Source organism: Leucopleurus acutus (genome assembly GCF_964270905.1).
Source record: "Leucopleurus acutus genome assembly, chromosome: 6".
NCBI classification, from domain to species: Eukaryota; Metazoa; Chordata; class Mammalia; order Artiodactyla; family Delphinidae; genus Leucopleurus; species Leucopleurus acutus.
In genome coordinates, this window is record NC_139149.1 from 45,546,940 (window position 1) to 45,572,789 (window position 25,850).

The 25,850-nt window shown below is 41.4% G+C and overlaps 1 protein-coding gene across 2 annotated transcripts in view; it reads right to left on the minus strand.

Annotated features, from left to right (window-relative positions):
- ACVR1 (activin A receptor type 1) overlaps positions 1-25,850 on the minus strand; it is a 127,081-nt gene that overhangs the window by 58,082 nt on the left and 43,149 nt on the right. For both annotated transcript variants that reach the window (XM_082841842.1, XM_082841843.1), the window contains exon 2: positions 17,585-17,767. The gene's annotated coding sequence lies outside the window, so the exon portion shown is untranslated. The remainder of the gene's footprint in view (positions 1-17,584; positions 17,768-25,850) is intronic.

Sequence of the window (25,850 nt, forward strand, 5' to 3'; positions counted from 1 at the left end):
AGGAGAGTTTAATGGACCTTCCTTTTACATTTTTAAAAGCACGTGGAACCTGAGTGACTCCCTTTCTACTGTTGCTGTTGTTATGATTACTATTATTTCCATGTTCACATAGATCTTTTCTAGAGCAAGCCCTTGTTTGATATAAATGCAAATGCCTCACTTCACCCTGGAACCCTCATAACCAGTACTGACCCCTCCATCACCATCTCATCTCTGTGCCTTTGAACAGAAACGCACTGTTGGTTCCCTCCAGCCCAGATGCCTTGAGCCTCCCCCTCCACCTCTCTCCTACCCAACTCCCTCTTCCTGTCATCCACGATCTAGCTCAAAAGGCAAATGGTTGGTGCAACACCTCTCCATCAGCAGTGATTTCAACCCCCCAGCCCCAACACCACTCCAAATCAATCATCTGTCTAACACCACTCCAAATCAATCATCTGTCTAACACCACTCCAAATCAATCATCTGTCTATGTCAATCTCCAGCACTAGCTAGCCTACTTGCCCCCAAAAGGGGGTGCATGCATCCAAGGGCCACACGAGACAATGCATTAAATTATGGGATGAAAATACTAAAACTTGTATCTTATAAAAACTGATTTAATCTAACAGAGTGATAAATAACTTGATCCTTTATTTGGTCCCTGTCTCAATCCCTTAGGACAGTCCACTACAAAAGGTATCTTGCAGAAGAAGTGGGAGTTACACAATGTGAAAGAGTGGACATTGTTTGCTTATAGAATACAGCCATGTGCTATACTCTTGAGGGTTTACTGAAGTGGAATTACAGGTTGTAATGGCTAGATATAATGAAATGAGCCCTCCCCAAATTGCAAGTGTTCTAAATCCATTAAAGAAACTACAGATTGAATATGTTGTTAATGAAAGTACCAGAGAAGACTAAGAAAATGGTGGAACTTATATGGCTATTCCTAGTGGTTCTTTGTTAATCATTTTAAAGAAAATCAATTAACATTCCAGTTCACTGTGACATGAAGCAGGCTCACCAAATTCAGAATTTAAAAATACATTAAAAACTGATTTGCATCCAGTATCATAAACAATAAACATTATCCTGAGTAGCCTGAGATTTTTGTCAATAATACAATGTGATTACCATTAGCCATACCTCAAATATTTCATCTTAAATCTTTTTAAAATTTCTATTTTATGTATGTCTTATAACACACAGTTTTACTTTATATAAAACTTATAAGCAACATACATATTGAGGGTACACAATCGAAAAACTTTTTTTTTTTTTTTTGCGGTACGCGGGCCTTTCACTGTTGTGGCCTCTCCCGTTGCGGAGCACAGGCTCCAGACGCGCAGGCTCAGCGGCCATGGCTCACGGGCCCAGCCGCTCCGCGGCATGCGGGATCCTCCCGGACCGGGGCATGGGGCATGAACCTGTGTCCCCTGCATCAGAAGGCGGACTCTCAACCACTGCGCCACCAGGGAAGCCCTCAAAAAACTTTTTAACTGATGGGATATATCATTAAAAGCCTTTGAAAAGTACTGAACTATATCTCAGTCTTATCTTTGAATTCCCAGTCCGTCCTTCCTTCCTTCCTTCCTTCCATCCTTCCTTCCTTCCTTCCTTCCTTCCTTCCTTCCTTCCTTCCTTCCTTCCTCCCTCCCTCCCTCCCTCCCTTCCTTCCCTCAACAACTATTGAGAGCCTGCTATGTACTAGAAATTAGAAACTTAGAATGATAAAGATATACAAACATGGTCCTTACTATTACAGAACTTACACAATCTATCTATGGTGGTAGTCAAATAATCATCCAAAAGACTGCACAATTAAAAACTGATTTAAGTGTTAGAAAGAAACATGGTTAAATAAGACTGCTAACAAAACAATTTAAGATTTTTTGGAGGGTGGAGGAGATTATATATAAACAGGGTAGATTATATATAAACAGGAACCAGAAAGGTGAGTAGAAGGTACTACAAAAAGGATAAGAGTATGTGAGCTCTTGTGTATGTGTATGTGTGTGTGTGTGTGTGTGTGTGTGTGTGTGTGTTTGTGTTGGGGTGGGGACCACTCTGTGGTGGAGACAGGAGGGCATTTAAGGAAAAAGGCACAGATTCTCGGCTTCTACACGGGTCCTGTGGCCAGGGGAAGCTTGGTGTTTCCTGAGGACTTAAAACATATATCACATGTGAAAAAAAAACACCAGGCTAGGACATAGGGAGCCTAGAGAGAAGAGTGATAAGGAGAGAAGACTCAAGAAGGCTGGAGAGGTAGCCCCTGGCCAGAACCTGGGTAAAACATGGTAAGCCCTAGTAAGCCCCCTACTCACCTCCCTACATTCGTTGTTGTCAAGGCCCCTCTCCACCCCATTCTCCCAGGCACACCAACTAGCCAGCTCCCTGCCTATCTCTGGACCTCTGTATAGATGAAGCTCCCAGTGATTGAGCCCTTCTTTCAGGACCTCTGTATATATGAAGCTCCCAGTGATTGAGCCCTTCTTTCAGGACCCAACCTGGCAAATTCCTATTCAACCTTCAAGCCTCAACTTAAATGTCACTTCCTTCTAGAAGCTTGCCTAAACCCTCATATGCTCTCATTACACTCTCATACACCACTGTGTTAATTTTTATTTATAGCACTTATCATAATTAATAATTACATATCCATATTTGAGTGTGTGCTTTTGAACATCTGTCTCCCTCACTGGACTGTAAACTTCATGGTAGTAAAATCTATAGTCTATTTTGTTCATCGCTACTAGAGCCAAGTAGGTGCACATTTAATATTCATTGAATTCAAATTCTCCCTGAACTCATCGGCTCAATTTAACTTTAATTTCCAAAGAATTAGAAATTACCCCCGCCCCGACCACCCGTTAACACAAAAGCACATACACACCTGCAAAGGAATAGCAGGATTAAGACATTTATCATCTCTGTTAACTCTAATCTCTAGAATTTAGTTCAGGTAATAATAAAAGTCAGCAGTTAACAAGTTTCAAGCTTCGAAATCAAGAATTCTTTCACTATTTTAAAAAAGAATTCTAAAAGACCATCACCACTGACAATTTTTCCTTGTCACAAAGCCAACAAAAGCCCATGCCCCTAAACACCTTTTAACTGATTATTATTGTGCAAGCAAAATTAAAACAATAATTTAGGCTCCTAAATGGAAAACAGGGGAAAAAAGGAGGTATAAATTCAGTCTTCCAAACTAATCTGCTGTTTATAGATAGATAGCTCAAAATCTGCCAAAAATCTTCGGGAAAAAATGTCAGCAGCATTTACTGGTTGCCATTCCGTTCAGTGTCTGGAGTGTCTCTGCTGACCAGTTAATTCAGCTATTAAAAATGGAACTTTCGAAAGGAAAGGGAAAAGAAATGTAGGGAGGAGAATGTTCTGGAATAAATGTCCCGATCCTATTTTACATATAAAGAACATCAATATGCTGAAGTCCCAACTTGAAGCCCCAAAGATCTACTTCGAATTTTTAAATATACTAAAAAGGAAACATTGTCTTTACAAGTAATTTTCAACTCCCTTGCACTCAAGTATTTTTGGTTAAGGAGTTTCAGATGTGGGCTGGCGGGTAGTGGGAAAAGAGAGTGGCAATAATTCAATAGTTCAGGGATGCTTTACTCCAATAGTTTTAAAAATTTTTGGTCTCAGAATCTCTTTATACTCTTGAAAATTATTGAGGACTCTAAGGAACTTGTCTATGTAAGTTATTTCTACCAATATTTACTCTATTAGAAATTAAAGTGGAGAATGTTTTCAATACTGTATTTGTTTTAAAATAACAATAAACATATTACTCTGTTTTTTCTAAATTAAAAAAAGAACTGTATTTTCCCCCACAGGAAGCTCTAATGAGGAAAAAGTGGCATTACTTTGCATTTTTGCAAATCTCTATAATGTCTGGCTTAGTAGAAGGCAACTGGATTCTCATGTATGATTCTGCATTCAATCTGGAATGACATGCTGTATCAGCTGAAGAAAAGAGAATCCAACTTCGTACATGAAGACGTATATGTGACTGGAAGAAGGAGGACCTTGTGGAACCCCTGAGGAAGTCTTGGAAACTCCAGAGGATCTCGGACCACGCTTTGAGAAGCACTGCCTTACTCTTAAATGATCAGTCCTTCTACCGTACCAGGTAACCAGATGGCACCAGACATTTTAGGCTGGGCATTGGCTCGATACCTGACAAAAATGTTACTGCTCCACAGGTTTAGAAATCTCTTTAAACTCTCTAACCTCAAGGAAGTCAACAATAAGTCTAGTGGTCAAGGGAGAAGGCATCAGATATCTATTTCATGTAGGAATAATACTTTATGTGCACAACGAAATACTTTTTAAATGAGACAAAGAACTGTGATCAGAAGGTACTCCAGCGTCCATCTCCTTTTGGTCCAACCAAATCCTTATGCAATATTCTAAGGCTAAAATCCCTGACTGCGAAAACTCATAGGCTACTGGGGGTTACAGAATATTATCTGAAGGGTTTGGAGTATAAATTTTTGCCCCAGTATATACCACCTCCTTTCTGTTCTTGGATAAGGCCCTCTAGCCCTGGTAACTGATCCTAATATTTCAGACACATGGCAAAGAGCTATGCAGAAAAAGGTTAGGGACCTCGGGTCTTAAATCAGTGCCATCTTTTACAGTGTCTCAGGACTACTCCCTTGGGAGACAGGACAGTGCCATGATATTGTACTCAAAACAGGCAAACCACCAGGGCAAAACAGAGCTGCTTTCCAAATCCTATGGTACTTTTCGAACTCCATTTATAGATCAGACTGACATCCAGTTAGGGAGCTAGCGTTTAGCTCAATTTTTAACACATGTGGGCTTGAGACCAAGTTTGGTACTTCTTTCGCTCATCGCAATTTTACAGCTGGATAAAGCCACAGATATACTGCAGTACATCCCCCCCAAAATCACAAAGCATTCTGATGTCAGTCACAGAATAACCAGGAGTTTACTGCACTTCTATATTCAACCTTTAGAACTCATATTAAGCAATCTAGTTGATAATGTACTGTTAAGAATAAAAGGTATTTCTCAAACCTAAAGTTATGAACAGCAAACCACTTGTTATCTGTGTGCTGAGGATGAAAGCAAAGCTGTAAGATGAACCCTGAGATTCATTCCCATCAGAAGATTCTACAAAATGTTCATTTGTCTGGCCTGGCGGCCTAGACTCATTTGGTTTGTCCATTTGTTCAACACATAATCTACTGAGCACCTACTCGTTCAATAGGGACTTTCTTGATGCTCTTCTCAATTCAATTTCTAACACTCTCCAAGTTAGAAAGAATCTTGAAAGATGGATTGTACATTCACCCATCCCTATTTTGAATGACTTTTTCACCATCCACGTGAAGTCGCTCACTCACCGTCGGTGAGGGCTATCACAACCGTTCCATGACAGTTTTTTCTTTACGTCTCTTTTATATGGCCTATGCTACGCCTTCCATAAGAAAAAACAAATCTTTCTCTTTAATATAAAAGGTAGAGGCAAAGCAGAAAAGAAGTAGAGTGACTCTGCTTTCCCTTAGTCATCTGTCAACAGCACATCATTATTACAGTAACAGCAGTGCCACTCACTAAGCAGCCAGGAGCCGTGCTTAGGGACCCTATGCGTTATCTCTTTCAACCTCTCCCCAAAACACTCGAAAAGAAATACTCCTATTAATCCCAGCTTACAGATAAGAAAATGCGTAGCTAGAAGTACCTTGCTCGAGCACACAAAGTCAAACCCAAAGCCATGTGACCAGAGTTCAGGTCCTAATTAACAAACGCTCACAACCTTCATTAAACCAGCCAGCCATAGTTTAGCTTCCTAAACTATGGAACTAACCACAGTCCTCCTTAACATTTTATCCAAGCTTCAACACGTTGTGCTCTTTACCCATCTTGATTTTCCTCTCAGAAAACAATCTTTACTCATGGTTATTTGGGCCACCTTTATCATGCCGTCTTTGCATTTCTCTAACCTCAAATTAATTTCATATACCCTGTAACCTCGGATTATCTCCCCTGCCCCTGGGGGGGGGGGGGGGCGGGAAACTTGATGTGAAAGGAAAGACAAGCCACGTTGCTAGTACACAAGTGGTTGCTACCTCCTCCCTCCCTCCCATCCCCATTCTTCAGTTCTCTTGTGACGCATCGTAAGATAAAAACAGGCATTAGCATTAGGTCGGGCACATTTGGGGGGCAAATTAGATCCAGCAAGACAGACTCTAAATATACAATCTTGAGGGAAGGTATACTTACAACCACCACCTCCAAGGGGGACAAAAATCAGCCATTATGTGACAATAGTTATGTCTCTTCTATGGTCAACAAGCAGAGAGAGAACCCAAGGACAGCTTGCTCCTGGGACTACCTGGGACTTTGGAAAGGGTGGAGAGAGACATGGGCTGTCAGTTATAGCTGCAAAGAAAGGCTAAACCAAAGCATCATACCATATAAGTTAAGTCAGGGTCTTTTCTCCAGTTCACAAATGACCTGTGAAATATTTTTAACACCACACTCTGTCTGAACTGGCAATGTGCAAGTTGCCAGGGCTTGGTTTTATATAGACTTCACTGCTGCGGCGGGGGGGGGGGGGGGGGGGGGGGGGGGGGGGGGGGGAGTTTCTGGTGGGGTGTTACTTTCAGAATATTAGCATGTAATTTGATCTTTCAAGATAGATGAATACAAATAGCTTCTTGGACAAGTCCTATAGTACTGAAATCCAGCCCCTGGATCAGTTCATCCTGTAGTTAGAGGAAATAATTACAGATTATTTCAGGAAAGAAAGGGTTTTGACTGAAAGAGTTACACTACAAACATTCCAGCTGTGACAGATGGACCCAAGATATGGTTTGGAAAGGCCAGGAAAAGAATAATATAATCTGGTTAAAAAAAAAAAAAAAAAGGCAAGGGTAGGTAAATGAGGTTTAACTGAATGAAAATCAGTAAAAGGATAAGCTACCATGTTAGAACCGAAGAAACCCCAGTAGACTTACTTTCATTGTATACAGGACGAAACTGACTTTGCGACACCCCTACCAAATATAAAGATAATAACTAAGCTAAGCTTCTGAGATTCCAACGTTTTGATCACCCACGGCATGCCTTACTGGTATCTCAAGTCTCGGTTTTATTTTGACGCGCTTGACTACATGGAAACTGTCCCTCGTCTTCCACTTCATTCCCTCTGTATCAAATAGCCACGGCTCTCCGCTTTGTTTCAACCGATAGTACCCATCATCTCCCAGCTGTTTTGTTCTATTCTCTTAGGCAGCTCAGGGCTCCTCTCCCTCCAGTTTACAAACTGGGACTTTCTTTTATTTTATTTATGTATTTTTTTTACCTACCGGTAGAAAGGACCCTGTTATTCCCCCTACCCTCACCCCCAACTCCACCAGTGAAACTCTTAGATGAGTAACTGTGAAGTCCATCTAAAATCCCACCTCCTCCCAAAGCCCTCAGTTAGATGCCTTCTCGGCCCTCTGCTGCATTTCTCACTGCCTGCAGTTTCCCCTTTAGCCTAAGAGTTCAGACCCTTCCTATCCCTCCTGTTACCAGACAAATGGTATCTCAGGCACTGCCATCTGACACAACTGTCCCAATTCTAAGGCTAATGTGACTAACGCGTAATAATTTGAAGGGTCGGGGGAAACTAAATAAAAAAGACATCAGCACCAAGGAGGTCTATTTCTCTCTCTCTCTTTTTAAAATGGGAAGCACTAGAGCAGATTTCTGTGGAGGTGAGAAAAACCACCCTTTATACACCAGCCTGACCAGAGCCCTTCTCCTCCGTACCCCACACACACTCAAGCCCATTCCTGCCTCAGACCTCCCCACGCTCAGCCCACAGCGCCCTGCCGTCTTCTTCACAACACTTAACGCTGCGTGACATCTGTCATTTATGTATTAGTTTATTGGTCTTTATTATGTCTCTCCCTCTCCCATCCGTCCTTACTCCACACACCAAAATTTAAGCAGCGTGAGAGTGAGGACTCTGCCTGGATCATGGCTACATCGCCATCCTGGCACATACGAGGCACTCAATGGAAATTAAAACACATTAATTCTAACATCTTAGTCTACGTTACACTTTGGTTTGGGTGGGGAGAGGAGAGGGAGGTTTAGGGAATGTTTTACAGGCTGGCCAGGAAATGACTGGGGGAGAGGGCTGCTCTTCATCCTCAATGTAATATAGCTGCAACCAGGTATTGGAAATAAATTAAAAGATATCATTTGTAACCTGGATTTCAGTTTTCAAGGGTGTCATCCAAGAGAAGCAGCCAAACAAAAAGACGGCTGGCAGACTGTGGGTATAGCAGACAACTCCCTGGTGGACAGTATCCCATTTGGATAGGACTGCTTGGATCTCTAGTTGCAGACACCAGCTGATCTGCCCAGAGCCATCCCCAGTGACCTCTGAGACAGCTTCTGTAGCTTGAAAATTCACCTCCTACGAGTCAGGAATTGACATATCATCTCCCCCCACTATGCCCCCCACTAGTCTCCTAACAGTTATTGATGCTATTTGGAAAGCCATGCTTCCATGCCTATTAATAACCTTCAGAAAACCATGAGGAAGTGTCAAGAGAAAAATAGATCTGGCTGATGGAAGCCAAAGACTCAATCAGAGGTTATAATTAGCAATTAATAGATTTGAAGAAAAAGAAAGTTGTAACATTTTCTGTATCATGTTATCTGTTCAGGAAGCTTAAAACAAAATATTTAGCCAATGAATTCAAGGAATGCTGAGTCAAGAACACCAGTCTTTACAGAAAGAAACTCTTTTAAAGACCGCTTATCTATTTAAATAAACCAGCTACTAAGTTTATCCCCACATCAACAATTCCAGAGAATTTAGCCTGTCTGATATCATTAAACCTTTACAGTTATTTACATCGTTATAAAGTTTCTTCAGGTGACACCTTAAATAGCAACCAAATCAATCTATTCTAAAATAACTGAACAACTAATTAACATTCATCTTTAAAAAGACTTTTCTTACTGGTCTTTCTCCTCTCCCCGCCCCCAGTTAGAATGTGATTAACGGAATTCTCTCGCAACTTAGCTTGAAATATGCTTTAGCCCCTGGAGCAGCGAAGGCAGAATCAGATAATTGTGGTGTGACTCAACAAATGCACAGCTGTTCATTTAAATATATCCATCAAAAGTATAAATATGATCATGAGAAAGAAAATGAGCCGTGTACACAGGGTCAGTGTACAAGTGGAACAAGTTAGCATCGAAGTAACCACAACAGAAAACAAAGAGGAGGGGAAATAAGACAGGGAGAGGCTCTGATACCACACAGAAAGAGACCAGAAAACTTTCATAACCAAAACACCACCCACCCAAACCAAAACGCTCGGACTTCCCTGGTGGCGCGGTAGTTAAGAATCCGCCTGCCAATGCAGGGGACACGGGTTCAAGCCCTGGTCCGGGAAGATCCCACATGCCGCGGAGCAGCTAAGCCCGTGTGCCACAACTACTGAGCCCGCGTGCCACAACTACTGAAGCCTGCGTGCCTAGAGCCCGTGCTCCGCAACAAGAGAAGCCACCGCAGTGAGAAGCCCGCGCACCGCAACGAAGAGTAGCCCCCGCTCGCCACAACTAGAGAAAGCCCGCACGCAGCAACGAAGACCCAACACAGCCAAAGATATAAATAAATAAGATCAATAAATTTATTTTTTTAAAAAAATCAAAATGCTCAATTGACCTAAATTAGAAATTAATGGCATGTTAAAAGTAAAAATAAATGCACTCTACTAAGTGGGGAGAAAGAAACGAAATCTAGGAGACAGAAGATGCTCCCAAGTACACAGAGGTAGAAAGTCTACAGGGTAGAAATCATGAATCCAACCCATTATGAAGAACAAAGACATGGAGGCAGAGAAAAACAGGAGGAACAGGGTACTCACCTCAGTCCTCTCCCCACAACCTTCGAAGTCAGACATTAGGAAATCCAGAAAATGTAGGGATCCCTCCAACAGTCAGTCCCAAAGCAAATAACTGGAAAGCACCACCCTGTACCAGGCAACCCCTCTTGGAGGTTCTACGCGTATAAGAGTGTCACCTGAACACGAGGAAAAGGAAACCAAAAAAGAGAAAACAGAATGTGAAGAAGAGCAGGAGTGCTGAATAAGAAAACAGGGCCAACGTCAGCCGTAAAAACCCCACTCCTTCCTTCTTCCTCGGGGAGGGGCCCAAAGGCCCAGTCAGAACTTGAGAAGCAGAGGTCCCTATGCAAAGACTTGAGTACCTCTCCTTTAATGTGTAATTCAAAATATTAACGAATAGAAAGAACATCTCATTCATGATGACCATTTGCAAGCTTTCCCCGAACCATCAAACTCACGTGCTTGGCAAAAAAATAACCTATCGGGCTTCCCTGGTGGCGCAGTGGTTGAGAGTCCGCCTGCCGATGCAGGGGACACGGGTTCGTGCCCCGGTCCGGGAAGATGCCACATGCCGCGGAGGGGCTGGGCCCGTGAGCCATGGCCGCTGAGCCTGCGCGTCCGGAGCCTGTGCTCCGCAACGGGAGAGGCCGCGGCAGTGAGAGGCCCGCGTACCGCAAAAAAAATAAATAAATAAAAATAACCTATCTGGTACTGGGGTGGGGGGTGAGGGGGGGGCGCCTAACCTCATGCTTGGCCTGACCACTCAGTCATCATCCTGCATAAGGAACCATTCACATCCTCCACATTTACAGGCAAACCTCTCTTACATTATTATAAGCAACAACTATTTCAGCAACCACCACCTCCCTCGGCCCCAAGTCCTCCCATATCTACCCTCTTCATACCCTCGCAGAAAACTTTCTAGAAAGAGCACTACACAAAGCTCCTTCCACATCTCCCCTCTCCATCCGGTCCATCACCAAAATGCCTCTGGCTAAGGTTCTAACTCTTTGTAACCTTACCTTATCCTTCAGATTCACAGGGGAGCTTCCTCAGAAGTCAGACTCCGAAGCCTCACTCACCAAGATTTGTATTTGATTGACCTGAGGCCTAGGAATCCCCCAGTCCCCCGGCAATTTGGGTGATGCTGAGAACGCTGAGGGTGGCATCAGCTGGTCCATTCCCTGGTTCTTCCCTAGCTGGGATTCAGAGGCGCCATCTCTCTGCTATCTTTACTTTTATGGGTTGGATCTGCTCAGTTTCCTTGGATGGGAGTTTCCTCTTCTGCCACTCGTATCTTAAACGCTGGTTTCCCTTGAGGCCTCACATCTCAGCCCTCCCTTCTTCTCATTCAAGATGTTACGCAGCTTCAAGGCCACTGAGCCAAACGGAACCACCAGGTTAGGACTCTTTACTCATTTTTCCACTTCCCTGAATAGTCCTTCCTTCTTTCCCTATCGTAGGTCCTTGTCTTTTCACTGTTTATAAAATTAATTTAAAAAAATTTTGCATAACAGGCATTTCAGGTTACATTGAGAAAAAGGATAATAAACCCTATTTTTGACCTCCCAGTTTCAAAAATAAGCCACATCCTACCACTCAGTTCCAAAAATAAGAAATCTTATTTCCTCTATTCTGCCCATTTTCTTCCTGATGTATTTTAATGAGAATCCCAGAACTCACATCATTTCACCCACAAATTCTTTAACAGATAAGGACTTATTCTAAACATAACTATAAAACCAAACATCTCAGGTAACAAAATTAAAAGTATTCCTCCTCCAAATATCATCTAAAAGCTAATCAGTGTTTAAATTTGCCCAGTTTTCAACAACTATAAACATCCCCCACTCCTCCCCCTGAAAATTGCGAGGAGAATGGGGATAAGCACACAAAAAGAGAACTGTTTTTCTCGCCTTTCAGTTATCATCACTCGTGGTGCGGTGTTGGGATTGTGGTGGTGTGGAGAATACTGTGTGTAATGTGTGGAAGACAGCAGATGCCTAACTATGGCCTATTCAAATACTATTGTTCCCTGCTGCTCTGGAGAACCTAAATTTTCTGCGTGGAATAAGGGAGTTAGAGATGTAATTCAGCTAAGGTTAAGTAAGAACCATATAAACTGAATTTGAATTGGAAGCAACAGTATGAACTCACTGAGTATTTTATACATACATATTTCCTCTGTCCACTAAAAAGGCCTAGAAATGATGACCTACCCAGTAGCAGTGAGCATTCCAGATACCCAGACTGTGGGGTTAAACTACCATTTCCCACTAAAAGAAAGAGAACAAGTTGAACTGAACCATGAGGATGCAATCACCAAATCCAGCCAGTTGGAAATTAGAGGTCAAGTGGCTGAGTTCTTCGACAGATAAACTGTAAGAAAAGGAAAGGGCTGGAGGGGGAACCTGAGCTTTAGGACACTTCAAAGACGTAAAAAGGTGTGCAAGACTAAACTACAGTGGCTAGATATGCACAGGCAGGTGATAAGACCATACAGAAAGGCAACGAAGCAATCACTATAGAAGTCCGGAAAGTGGTTACCTCTGGAGAGAGAGAGGGACCGTGACAGTCATGGGACATGCCGAGGGGCTCTAGGGAGGCCGCTAATACTCTCTTGACCTGTGTGGTGGTCACAAAAAACATTTACCTTATAAAATTAACTAAGCTATGTACACTTCGTGTGACATCTGTATCTGTGTTTTACTTTATAATAAAAAGGTAAAAAGGAGAAGACTAAAGAGGAATGTGTGTTGTTCAAAAAAAGATGCAGACTAACACACACACACACACACACACACACACTCGGAGGAAGCAGCAGCATTGCATATCATACATATATGCAAAAAACCAGGTTTGTGTTACAAATAAGTTTATATAATAACCTTCTGAAATGTCAACTGTTTTTTACCTTCAGACAGGAAAATTGTTTTTCAAGTTACAAGTTTATTAATTTTTAATAGAGAAATAGGCTTCACTTACCTAGTCATTATCAGAAATCAAGTATTAAACTAAAAAAGTAACACAGCATCTTATGATAAGTTGGTCCTTCCTCTCTCCCACTCCAATTACATAAATTTCATGGGTCAAGGATATCAAAAGACTGGAGAGTCCAGATCAATGTTTCCCAAACACTGTGCAACATTATCACCAAATAAGAAAAATTAACACCATAAAATTGTGAAACCTCCCTCACAAAACTTATCTAGACATTTAACACAATCCCAATAATCACACTAACAGGTTTGCTTCTTAGCAGGGAGGGAGTGGTGACTACGTATGATAATTTTAAAGTTCATATATTTTTTTACAAACCACACACACACAAATAAATATGAAAATTCTGTAACATGAAACTTTAAAGTTCTGTAAAAGGGAACTTAAAATAAATATGAAAATTCAGTAAAATGGAATTACCCCTACAAAAGAAAAAAAAAGTATTAAGCTCCAAGAGTTTAAGAAAAACAGTGTGATCCTACTACACACACAGGCAAAGAGATCAATTAAAGTAAATGGATATCCCAGAAATAGACCACAATGTACATGGGAATTTATAATACAAAAGAAATCAAAAGGGAAAATTTGGGACTATTCAGTAAAATTGGAATGACTAGCCAATGGGACAGAGACTGCTTACTTTCCACTAAAATTCCTTCTTCACTTCTTCTTGGCCACATGCTGACCAGCACGGACTGCATTCCCCACACTCCCTCACAGCCAGGTGTGCCCACAAGACTATGTTCTCGCCAATGGAAGCAGGAAGTGACATGCGATCACTTGCCCTGAACTTTCTCCTTCGTCCTTCACATGGAGGGAACCCAGCTATGGTAGCAGCCCAGCTATGACCATGCAGATAACTACAGTGACAATTCCTAGAGCCACAGGACAGAAGGAACCTGACTCTCAACGACCAGTGGATACGGGCAGTTCTGCTGACTTGCTTTGCTCACACTGGAACTGTAAAGTGAAGAAAAAAGTCAACTCCTCTGTTCTTTGAACCATAGCATATTTCAGTCCCTTGGTTACAGCAACTCAGCCTTACCCTAATGAATAGAGCACCCAGAGAAAAATTAAGTTGGATTCATACCTAACATTCCAGATGGATCAAAGATTTAAGCCTAAAAAAAGAACCACAAGACACTACAAGGAAAGGTAAGTTTTTAACTCTAAGAATGGAAAAGGTCTTTTAACTGTATTACAAAGTCCTGAAGCCACAAAAAGGCTAAATATATATTTATCTCTATAAATATTATGGGGAGGCGGTGGGAGCCGGTGGGCAGGGGGTGGGGGGGTTGCCGCATGGCTTGTGGGATCTCAGTTCCCCGACCAGGGATCGAACCCGGGCCCCGGCAGTGACAGCGCCGAATCCTAACCACCGGACCATCAGGGAATTCCCTCTATAACTAATATTTTTAAACGTCTTTTATCTACTGTCTCTTTCACTAGGACGTAAGCTCCATGGAGCAAGAACTAGGATCTATTTTCTTCACTATTGTATAACCTACTGCCTAGAATAAGTGCTTAATGCATAAGAGGCATTCAATAAATATTTGTTGAATGAATTGGTAAATTTAAGTATACAAAATTTTAAATAATCCACACTGCAAAATAATTATTTTTACACAGATTACCAAGTAAAATATCACATATCACAAGGAGAGAAGGGGGAGCGGTGCTAATCTGTTAATGCATAGGAGCTCCTGTGAACTGATAATAAAAAGATCAATAACTCAATAGGAAAACAGACAAAGGACACTAACATAGAGGGAACAGAACAGGAAATACAAATGGCCTTTAAACTTATGAAAAGATGCTCAATGTCAATCAAAATAAGAAAAAATGCAAATTAAAGCTCCATTAAACTGTCATTTTTCACCTATAGATTTGGCAGAGAAGAAATGATCAGTTTGACAATTATACTGTGATTGGCAAGGGTATGAGGAAGCAGAGTTTTCATCCATTGCTGGTGGAATCTAAAACTTTGCAAGCTCTATGAACAGAGCAATTTGGCAGTATTTCTACCAAAATTAAAATGTGCCTATCTTTGACCCAGCAATTCCACTATTAGAAATGGATCCTATAGATACGTTCACAAACATGTTTAAAATGATATATGTACAAGATTATCCCCTAAAGCCTTGTTTATGATAATAAAACTGGAAATGATCTATATGGTCATCAATATAGTACTGGTTAAATAAAGGCCAGCCCATCTCTAAGTGGAATGCTTTTTCACTTGGGTTAAAAAAAAAAAAGAAAGAAATTGCAATAATCTTTAGATTATTGCTGGTATATGCCTGAAATCTCTGAAAGAATATATAAGAAATTGGTAACAATGGTTGTCTCCAGGAAGGGTAACTGGGAGACAGAGGGAGGAGGGAGACTTATTTCTCACTCTTTTTGTACCTTTTAAACCTTATAAACATTGATTATATTATTACCTTCCTAGAAATAAATATTTTATAAAATAATAACAATACAAATATTCATATCGGCCCCAGATATCTAAAAACTTGTCTGGCGATTCTCGCTGTCAACCACACTAGGAAGCTATTGAGCTGAACAATTTTAACCCTGTTTCATAATTAAGAATCACAGGGTTAGCAATTAACTAACACCATCATCTCCTCCTCTTCCCTCAAATAAATATATGTGCAAAATAAAGTCAGTCTCTTAATTCCACCCCTGTTATTCATTACTTTCTCTTAGAACTCATTGAACCTCATGCCACCTTAAATGGGCATGAAAATATCTCATAGTGCTCCAAGGATGGTAGCCAGAACTAACAACTATGCTAATACATGAACACAGCCTAGTGCCAAGGATGTTCCTTCCAGGCAACCAGAAGATAAAAACCTGACATAACTGACACCTCGGCAACAGCCCAAAGCTGTGCATCATCTGCCTTGGAAAATAAAAACTCACATCCTCAGTGACTAAGAGTTCAAAGTCAGCAGTCACGGCTTTTGTCTTTTCCCTAATGTGAAGGGTCTCCACCCCCTCCATATCCCCCTTTAAATTGCAGGCTAACCCCATCACTTGAGGACTGATTGTTATTATGTTACAGCCATATAAGGAACACTAAGAAGTCATTACTTATATTGAGATTCTGCTTACAAGGGAAAATATCCAAAGCATATCAAGTGAAAGGAAAAAGCAAGTTGTAAAACCAAATGTGTAGCCACGTTCCATCAATTTTTAAACGTAATTAATACACATAATTTGTGTGTCTATGAAAAGTTTGAACGTGAAAAATTGTGTGTTCCAAATTATTACCTGTGGGTAAAAGAGAAAAGGAAGGGAGAAAGTTTTATCTTTAGACTGTTTTGTACTACTTGAAATTAAATAATCAAAAATAAGCTTTTACATAAAAGAATAAAATTTTTGAAAATAATAAATTAGACTTTCCTTAAAAAAGAGAGCACTTGGGCTTCCCTGGTGGTGCAGTGGTTGAGAGTCCGCCTGCCGATGCAGGGGACGTGGGTTCGTGCCCCGGTCCGGGAGGATCCCACATGCTGCGGAGCGGCTGGGCCCGTGAGCCATGGCTGCTGAGCCTGCGCGTCCGGAGCCTGTGCTCCACAACGGGAGAGGCCACAGCAGTGAGAGGCCCGCGTATCGCAAAAAAAAAGAGAGAGCACTTGACAGCTACTAGAGACCTTCCCCCAAAGTTCTGAACCTAAAGAGGCTACAGAGACCTCATGCTTCTGTCTCTATGTACAAGTTTCAAACCATATCCAGGCAATCCCGACTTTTAACTCAGAGACACTCCCACATACATTTAGCACTTCAGGCCTCCCCTCATAGAAACATCTGACAGACTATTGTAAGTTGGTATTTGTGTTACCCCCGTAGCTTAACACAACCTTAATAGCATTTCATCCTGAGAGCGAGACTTCTTTACGGAGATTTCAAAGTACTCCAAGGAAGCATATTATGAAAATGTAGTTCCGGGAAAGGTAAAAGTATGGAGACAATAAAAAGATCAGTGGTGGCCAAGGAGTGGGTAGGGGGCAGGGATTAATAGAGCACAGGATTTTTAGGGCGGGAAAACTCTTCTGTAGGGTACTATAATGGGGGAGCCATATTACTATACATTTGTCCAGACCCACAGAATGCACAAGAGCAGATCCTCATGTAAATCGTGGGCTCTGGGCGATAATGACGTGTTAGTGCGGATCAACTACTACAATAAATGGACCACTCTGCTGGGGAGACAGAGTCTGGGGAAGGCAGGGTGTGTGGGGGACAGGGGCGCCTATGAGAACTCTCTGTATTTTCTGCTCAGGTTTGCTGTGAACCTAAAACTGCTCTAAAACGTAGCCTATTTAGAAGGAAAGAAAAAGTTTAAAAAGTGGTCCTATAAGGTGAAAAGAATGGCAGAAGCACTTTATACGTAGGGAAATGGTGGTGGTATTTGAACAACTTGGCCAGAGTTCAAAGATAACTGAGCAACTCCACCAAAAAAAGCCTACATTCAAGGTAATGCAAAAATAAAGAACCATTGGGTTTGGTCCTATCTCTCTTATGTTGGATTCATACAAAACAACGAGATGATCATCGTGGCTAAGAACTGACCGTGTCAATTTGATCTCTGCCAAGGAACATTAAAAGAGGTGATCTGTTGAAATGTCTCTGCTGCTGGCCCTGGCAAGGCCACTGAGAGCTCCTAGGTAAAAAGCGGGCTTGGCTACCTTAGAGCCGGCTCCGGGGCATCTCCTCCCGCGGTCCTTCCAGCAGTGGCTCTTCCTCAGAGCTCCGCTCACTTGCTCCTGGAGGCTTGGAGGTGGGAGAGGCGCTCCCGGAGTCTCCTGGAATAATGAGAATTCTCCAGTAGCTCTCGCGCTGGCAATGTGACGCTCACAAGCGGCTCGGGGCTGTGAAGGGGAAGAAGAAAGAAAACCAGCTAAGCAGAAGAAAAGTCTGTAGTTGTGAACGTGCAGGCTAAAGGAAGTGCACACTTGACAAGCCTTTCAATTGAGACCACAAAACCAAGGCAATTGCAGCAAGGATGGAAAGGGTTGGAAAACAGACACGCGGTAAGTTGAGATCATAGGTCCGTACCGATCTTAAATATTTTTCTAAATGACACAAAACCCAGTGGAACCTGCAGTTGGTAAACTTCAAAATCAAGCTCCTTTAAAGTCCATATACCACGTACTCTAGCCATTACAAAAACAAACAAAAAAACAAAGGCTTTGCATATATCAACTATGATATGTACCTGGGAAAAACAAAGTTCAAACCGTCCACAAGTACAGAATGAGAGTCTCTCTGCAGACCCCTGGCTGCTCCTAGAGACACCCCATGTACCACAGTAACCAGTTTCTCGCGTATCCACCCAAAAATAACCTGGTTTGGGTCCATTTTCAACCACCACTCTCAGCTGTAGACAGATCTAGTTCAAAGACTCATAAAACAATGGTGGGGTTAGGATCACACAGAGGAAAGGAAGGGGGCTCTAGATAACTATCAAAAAAAGCAAAAAGCCACCCAAGCTCCTTTTTCCTTTAGGAAGACTTTAAAAACATCAACATTTGTCAAAGGAAGAGGAAATTTTTATCAGAACCAAACTTTCCCATTCAAATAGCTGAGCAACACAAAACACTGAAAAACGTACTCCTTTTGGAAAAGAGCACCTTTTTATTTTTTAACCTCAAGGGACACTTTGCCAAGAAAACTTTCATGTAAATAAATCAAGGCAGAAAAGAAATCCAAAATACAGCACTCCTCAATAATTATTTGGAAGTAAAAATCACACAATTAAAAACAAATTCACATCAACCTTGAAATTCAAGGGAAATGCTTTACAAGTACTATCAAAACTTGCCTCGCTTCAGTTTAAATTGAGCCTCAGAATCAATTTGAAAAGAGAATCGCGAATGTAAAAATCAGACACACAAAAAATAAGACACTAAAATAAGACAGATAAAAATATCCCCCCGTAGAAAGGTCAACCAGAAGCTTGACATTTTCAGCAATCATTTAGTGAAGTTAAGGAGTAAAAAGCCATTTCTAGAGTGGACATCCTTCAAAACAAACTCTTCAGCTAAGCGGCGTCCACAACCCTTGAGTTTCAGAGCAAACCATGGAAATCCTGGTGTTTTCCTAGACGCCGGGACAGGGGGATTTGGCAGATTCACGCGGAAGGTGCCTCCCCACCTGCCGAAAAACGACTGCAATTTAGAAGGGGCGAGTGCAAAGGGGCCTTGGCGGCCGCTCTGCCTAGGGCCGGCCACGTCTTCAAGTTACAGGTACTATTTGGAGAGGAGCTTTAGATAAGCAAGAAAAGAAGGAAATACCGGTGCATATTTTTCTGATTCTTTTTAAAAATCAGAGATTTTTTTTTTTTTAATTACAGAAGTACTTCTAATTTCCCTTCCAACTTCCCAGCTCTCTCACCTTCCTGCAGAGAATTCCTTCAAGAATGTGCTCAGGTTCTCCTGCCTCGCTCAGCCTTCCCTAATGATTCTCACATTTTCCAGATCTTTCCATTCTAATTCCTCTTGTATTAATATTCTCTAGGACTCAATTCTATATGACCTGGTACTTAATCCTCTTCCTTGAACTGGGTTTGTCTCAAAAAAAAAACAAAAAATAGGCGAGGATCACATTTTCTTCTTCTTCGACTCGCATACAGTTGGTGCTCAAGAGTTACTGGATAAAAATCAAGTCTTCAAATTAAGCATAGTTGAATATTTGTCTTAAAATTATCAGCCTGTCAAATAACCCACGGATTGAAGTCAAAACTGTGGTGTAGGGCTTCCCTGGTGGCGCAGTGGTTGAGAGTCCGCCTGCCGAGGCAGGGGACACGGGTTCGTGCCCCGGTCCGGGAGGATCCCACATGCCGCGGAGCGGCTGGGCCCGTGAGCCATGGCCGCTGAGCCTGCGCGTCCGGAGCCTGTGCTCCGCAACGGGAGGGGCCACAACAGTGAGAGGCCCACGTACAGCAAAGAAAAAAAAAATCTGTAAGATAAAATAAATATCTATACAGATATCCTTCGACTTACGATGTGGTTACCTTCCAATAAACCCACTGTAAGTTGAAAATGCATTCACTATTTCTTACCTACCAATCCTCATGGTTGAGCCCAGCCTAATTTAAACTTGCTCAACACTTACATCAGCCTGCGGTTGGGCAAATTCACCTAACACAAAGCCTATTTTATAATAAAGTGTTGAATACCTCATGTACTTTACTGAATACCGTACAGAAAGGGAAGAACAGAATGCCTCTAAGTGTATCAATTGTTTACCCTCGTGCTCACGTGACTGAGTAGGAGCTGCTGCTGCCCTGCCTCATAAGAGAGGGTCGTACTGCATGTCTCATGTCGTTGGCCCGGGAAAAGATCAAAATTCACAATTCAAAGTACACGTTCTACTGAATGCGTATCACTTTCGCACCATCTTAACACTGAAAAATTGTTAAGTCAAACCATCGTAAGTCAGAGACCATGTGCATACAGCAAACTGCAGCAACTTGTCACAAAACTTTCATTGAGCTGAGTTTTTCCAAAACCTTGGCCAATTTATTTGTTTAGCTATGGAGGTTTAATTATTGGCAACTAACCATGCCATGTGAAAATCTGACCCATAAAGGTTAGAGGCACATTCCTGTGAAGTGGTGGAGGGTGGGAGTGAGGAAGGGGGAAAGGAGAAATACAAAAAAATATTCTAACTCCAGTGGCAGGCTTAACATAGTAGTACATTTTTCTTTCATCCAATTTAAGATAACATGCATAGTTTCTTAAAAGTCATGGTGATATGATGGGACTGATAACAGGCAAGCATAAAAGGTACTTAAAATCTAACACGTTCCTGGCAGTCAATACAGCAGCTAAGCGACAGGGAAATCGGGGCAAGTTTTCTCAACTTTTTAATTATAACTATATCCTTGGCTTCTAGAAACTGTGGCTTTCAAATACTACAAATCCTTGCTCTTTCAAGACATCATCCCTTGTATGGTGATGGATGTTAATGAGACTTAATGTGGTGATCATTTTGCAATATACACAAGCATCGAATCACTGCAATGTATACCTGAAACTAACATAATGTTATATGTCAATTATGCCTCAATTTAAAAAAAAAAAAAGACAAAAGACATCATCTCATACCTTCCCCGTCTATCCACCCAGCCTCATAAACCATGGTGTGTGTATCTTTGATATAGAATTACTGTTAACTGAAATTACTTTAAGCAGCGTATGGTAGCAAGAACATGGACTTAGGAAAGAGCCAAACCCAGTTTTCTAACCTAATAAATGTGATCTTATACAAATCATTTAACCCGTGTGTTTCAGTCTCCTCTGCCGCAAAACAAGGTTAATATCTCCCATCTTTAAGAGTTAGTAATAATGCCAATTATCATTTAGTTCTAGAACTGTGCTAACCACACAATTGCATTATCTGATTTAATCCTAACACCACAAAAATGGAGAGGAAGGTATTAGTATTCCTACTTGAAAGATAAGAAACCAGTGATAGAGAGGTTAAGTAAAACTGTCCCAAGATCACGCTTTTGAAATATGTGGTAAAACAAATCAACTCGAGTTATGCTGAGTCCAAAATCTGTGTTCTTAATTGCCTGTAAGTTAAACTGTATCTTGACTATTTGTAAGAACTGGAGTGAATTCTTGTAGTAAATATTCTTAGGTCCCTTTACTGTTTTCTACCTCTTAAAATAACAGAAGTGCTAAAGCAGCATGGTAGAAAAGCATAAAGTATACCAATCCCAAACAATAACACAAATCATCCACATGATACTACAAATGTCCTCTTGTCCTGGCTCTAAAATAACAACGCTACAACCAAGCATATAAACGTCAAGGATCCCTGAAGAATAATCTACTCCAGATACCTGAATACGTGGGCAAGATAATACTGGGTATTATCTATCAGTAATTCTGAAAGAAAGGCAACAGAGATATCAACCAGTTCCCAAGATTCCCAATCTCCCAGTGGGGAAAAAAATAGGTCACACACCCTAGACAAGCTTGGGGGACACCACAGAGCTCAAAGAACAAGGAGAGCCACATAAGTTGAGGAAAGATAAATGCTGATTGAATCAGGAAGCAGAGATGAGCACAAGGATACGGCAAATCTCCTTCTCCAGAAATTTTCAAATTCCCTGTAGACATTATGCTTTGGGATTTGGGAATGAGAAATGGGAATGTCCAGGAAGTTCCCCAGAATTCCCCAAGTTATAAGCTATTCAACAAACACTTCCAAACACCCTTTACTCATTATTATGGATATCTAAAAGAAAGGTTAAATAAGAAATAAACTTAATAGTATTTCCAAAGAATCGTAGTCTGTAACAAATGTTCAAATGCTAGAGAATGTCAGTGAGCATTATTGGAGCATTAATAGCATTCCAATAGCAAGCCAAATCCAGCCCTCAGTTTGTTTTGGTAAATAAAAGTTTTACTGGAACACAGCCCCACTTGTTCATTTCACGTATAGTCTGTGGCTGCTTTCACACGAAACAGCAGAGTTGATAGTTGTGACAGAGTCCATATGGCTTGCAAAGCCTAAAATATTTATGATCTGGCCCTTTAGAGAAAAGGTTTGTTGATCCCTGAAATAACCTTCCTCGCAGATCCAAATGCAGGTTAACAGCACTACACAGAATCACATGTTGAAACTGCCATCTTAAAGGCTTATTTTGCTTTGGAAACGTTATTTCTTGGAATACCACTCACAGGATTTGTAAACAACACGCTATGCATATAAATTTATATTTATTTTATTTGCAAGGATGACTCACCAGTAGCAGCAGACAGGGCCATGAATACCATTTATAACATAGCAACAGCTACAAGCAATCATGACCAATTCTCTCCTCTGCGCTCCTATCCTGACCTGGCTCTGGGAAATGTCAATCTTATCCTTCAGTTCCGTAGGCTAGCTTTCAACTTGACATCAGTGGATTCCTTTCATGTACTTATGTCTCTGTGTTGATTGTTTTAATTCTCACAGGAGAATGTCAACACTTTTTCCCATTTACCTTTTTTCTTAACTGATTTTTCTGGGGATTTGGAAAAATATAAATTTCCCAAGAAATCCTGGGAAGGAATTCTACCATGAAAGCACTATTCTCTTCAGGTGTATATTTAGATGCTGAGTAGGAATCCAACTCACCAGAAAAAGAGTTGGGGAGAGGAGGCAAGCATGAGGATGAACCAAGTCTCCAGGATGTTTCAAGGGAAAGATTAAGGTCTGTCTCAAAGCCTAGGAAGAAGACCAACCAAAGTGGAGACAGGAAGAAAGCAAGATTTCCTAATGCTTTGGCCCCTGGGATGGATTTAAGGTCCAAATTTCAGAGCACCTTTCTCCTCCAGAATTTAAATTATAATTTGGCTAAGATGAGAGGCATCTACTGTGGACCATGACAGGAGTGGGTGCAATTAAGTACCAGACTGTATTTCTGAAGATAACATGCTTATAAATTATAACTTCAAACATCCTCATCCAAAGTGGTTTGGAACCCTATCAAAATCCCATTTCTCTGTCCAGCCTTTTAAAGGCTCATTTATTTGTGCCAGAAATATAAAGCATGAGGATCATAATAAAACTCAAGGAAACAAAGGCAGTGGGATAGAGTAGCAGCAAGAGGGTTCCAGACTTGAACCACGGAGTCCTGGGCTGAATCCCAGCCCTGTCAGTCACTACACAGGTAGTCTTGGGCCAACTGAGCTGCCGTCTCTCCCAGGCAAAATGGGCATCAGGACGCCCTTGCAGAGTGGCCATATGTGAAGTACGCGACATGCGGTGGGTGGTAATAGATGATAGCTATTAATAAAAATTTAATATTTAAGGAGCAGGTGTAAAGAAGAGGAAACAGTGAGGAAGAATGAGAATCACAAGGGTTGAATTAATAGGTTGAATCGTAGGAAACTGCCAAAATTTGACCACTTTGACTCATAAAACTAGTAATTTAAAAATAAATATTATAAAAGAAGCCTGAAAGGAGAGAACATGGAAGACTAATACCCCATACTCATTCCTCCACTGGTGGCACCTTAGAAGAAATCCAGACACCAGATGGGAAGGCTACAGACTAAAATAGAAAACACCTTCGTCAACTCCTCACCAGATAGGAGGTGTGACTTCAGGGAAGAGAAGATTCAACAGAGACAGATAGAAAGACAGAAACACACACACACACCCTCGCTCACACGTAGCCCATGTAATTCACTTGTTCTCTCTCTTCCTTCTCCATTCCTGCTCTCTCCTTTTCTTTCCTTATTTCTTTCCCCACACAAGGCCCAAAGGTGACTTTTGTTAACCATTTGGGGAAGGAAACACAGCATTTCTGGTCAGCTGATGTTACCAGCTGCATGGCAAGCCTTTCTGCAGGCCTTGTAGAGCAGCTGGTAGCTCGATAAAGAAATCCAGTGGGGCTTCCCTGGTGGCGCAGTGGTGGAGAGTCCGCCTGCCGATGCAGGGGACACGGGTTCGTGCCCCGGTCCGGGAAGATCCCACATGCCGCGGAGCGGCTGGGCCCGTGAGCCATGGCCGCTGAGCCTGCGCGTCCAGAGCCTGTGCTCCGCAACGAGAGAGGCCACAATGGTGAGAGGCCCACTTACCACGCACACACAAAAAAAAAACATATAAAGAATTATAGAAGTTACTATTTCATAAAAGCAGTCTTCATTTTAGAATGGCTGTAAGTTTTCCTAGTACATGTATTCACCAAACAACTACTACACATTAAGGTTAAGTTTTTCAGAACCATATCTACAGAAATTTCCAGAAACACTGAAGGGGGTTATTACAAAAGAGGGGCACCAAAATAAAGAACAGAGAACTAATGCTTTTAAAAACCATTCTTCCAATGCCCTCTTGCAAATATTTATGTCAATTACCAACCTAAATAAAATTTTCACCAGATCATTCTCCCTAATTAAGATTCAATGAGAATTTTTTAAAAAAAGGCAATCAACATTCTTTTTCTAATTGTTTGGTTTAATTTTCATTTACCCATAGGCACTTCCAAGGCTAGGCAGGAAACCGCTTGCCCCCTGTTCTGTCTTGCGGACAGAACAAGGTAACAAACAGAAAAAGATCCAGTAAAGTTTAAAAAAATTAAGAGTGAACAATATCTTGTATGGCTGTGTTTTCTTGTTGTGTGCTACGTGTGTGTACTAATATCCATAATTATGTCAGACAAGCTATGCATTTTACAAGCAGTTGCCAGACCTGCAGTGAGTTATCTGAAAAACTAACATGCAAGCTTCTTGAAGAGGAAAATAGCTTCTTATTTACTGTTTAGCTTTATAATAATTGGGTACCATCCCTTCAATACTAGACAATCAACAAATACTTGCTGACTGAAGAACAATGATGAGATTAATTTAAAATAAGATTAAAGTCAGGAATCCAGGGGACTCTGGGTCTATCACTCCCCGAGCAGCCTTGAACATTAGGTTTCTTCAAAGCCTGCTCTATCATCTCGATAGGACTATTGCAGGGGGTCATCCGGCACAGTGGAGAAAACATTACATGAATGAGCTAGACACACCCCTGCACCATAGCTGTGTGACACTGGTAAGTCACCTGTGTTCTCCGGCATCCATTTTTCCTACCTAGAAATTGAGAGTGGTGGCCCAAGTTGCTAAGTTTCCTCCTACCTAAAAGATTCTCTGTTTAGATATTTCTTTTACAATTGCTAGCAGGATTCCGAAAGAATTATGCTAACAGGAAAGGCTACCTCTTTAATTAAAGATGGTTTTCCAATCTACTCCTGTATTGAAATGCGAACCAACCCGCTCATTAAAAAATAATAACATTTTTCATTTAATTTAGCAATTTAGTTCTTAACTCACCGAGGTTTGCTTTTAATTTAATTTGCCTACCAATAATTTGTTTGCCAACTGAAGAATAACTGAGTAAGAAAATGCACAAAAGGGTGCAGAATAACAGTGGCGGGGTGCGGGGAGGGAGGCGGTGTCTATC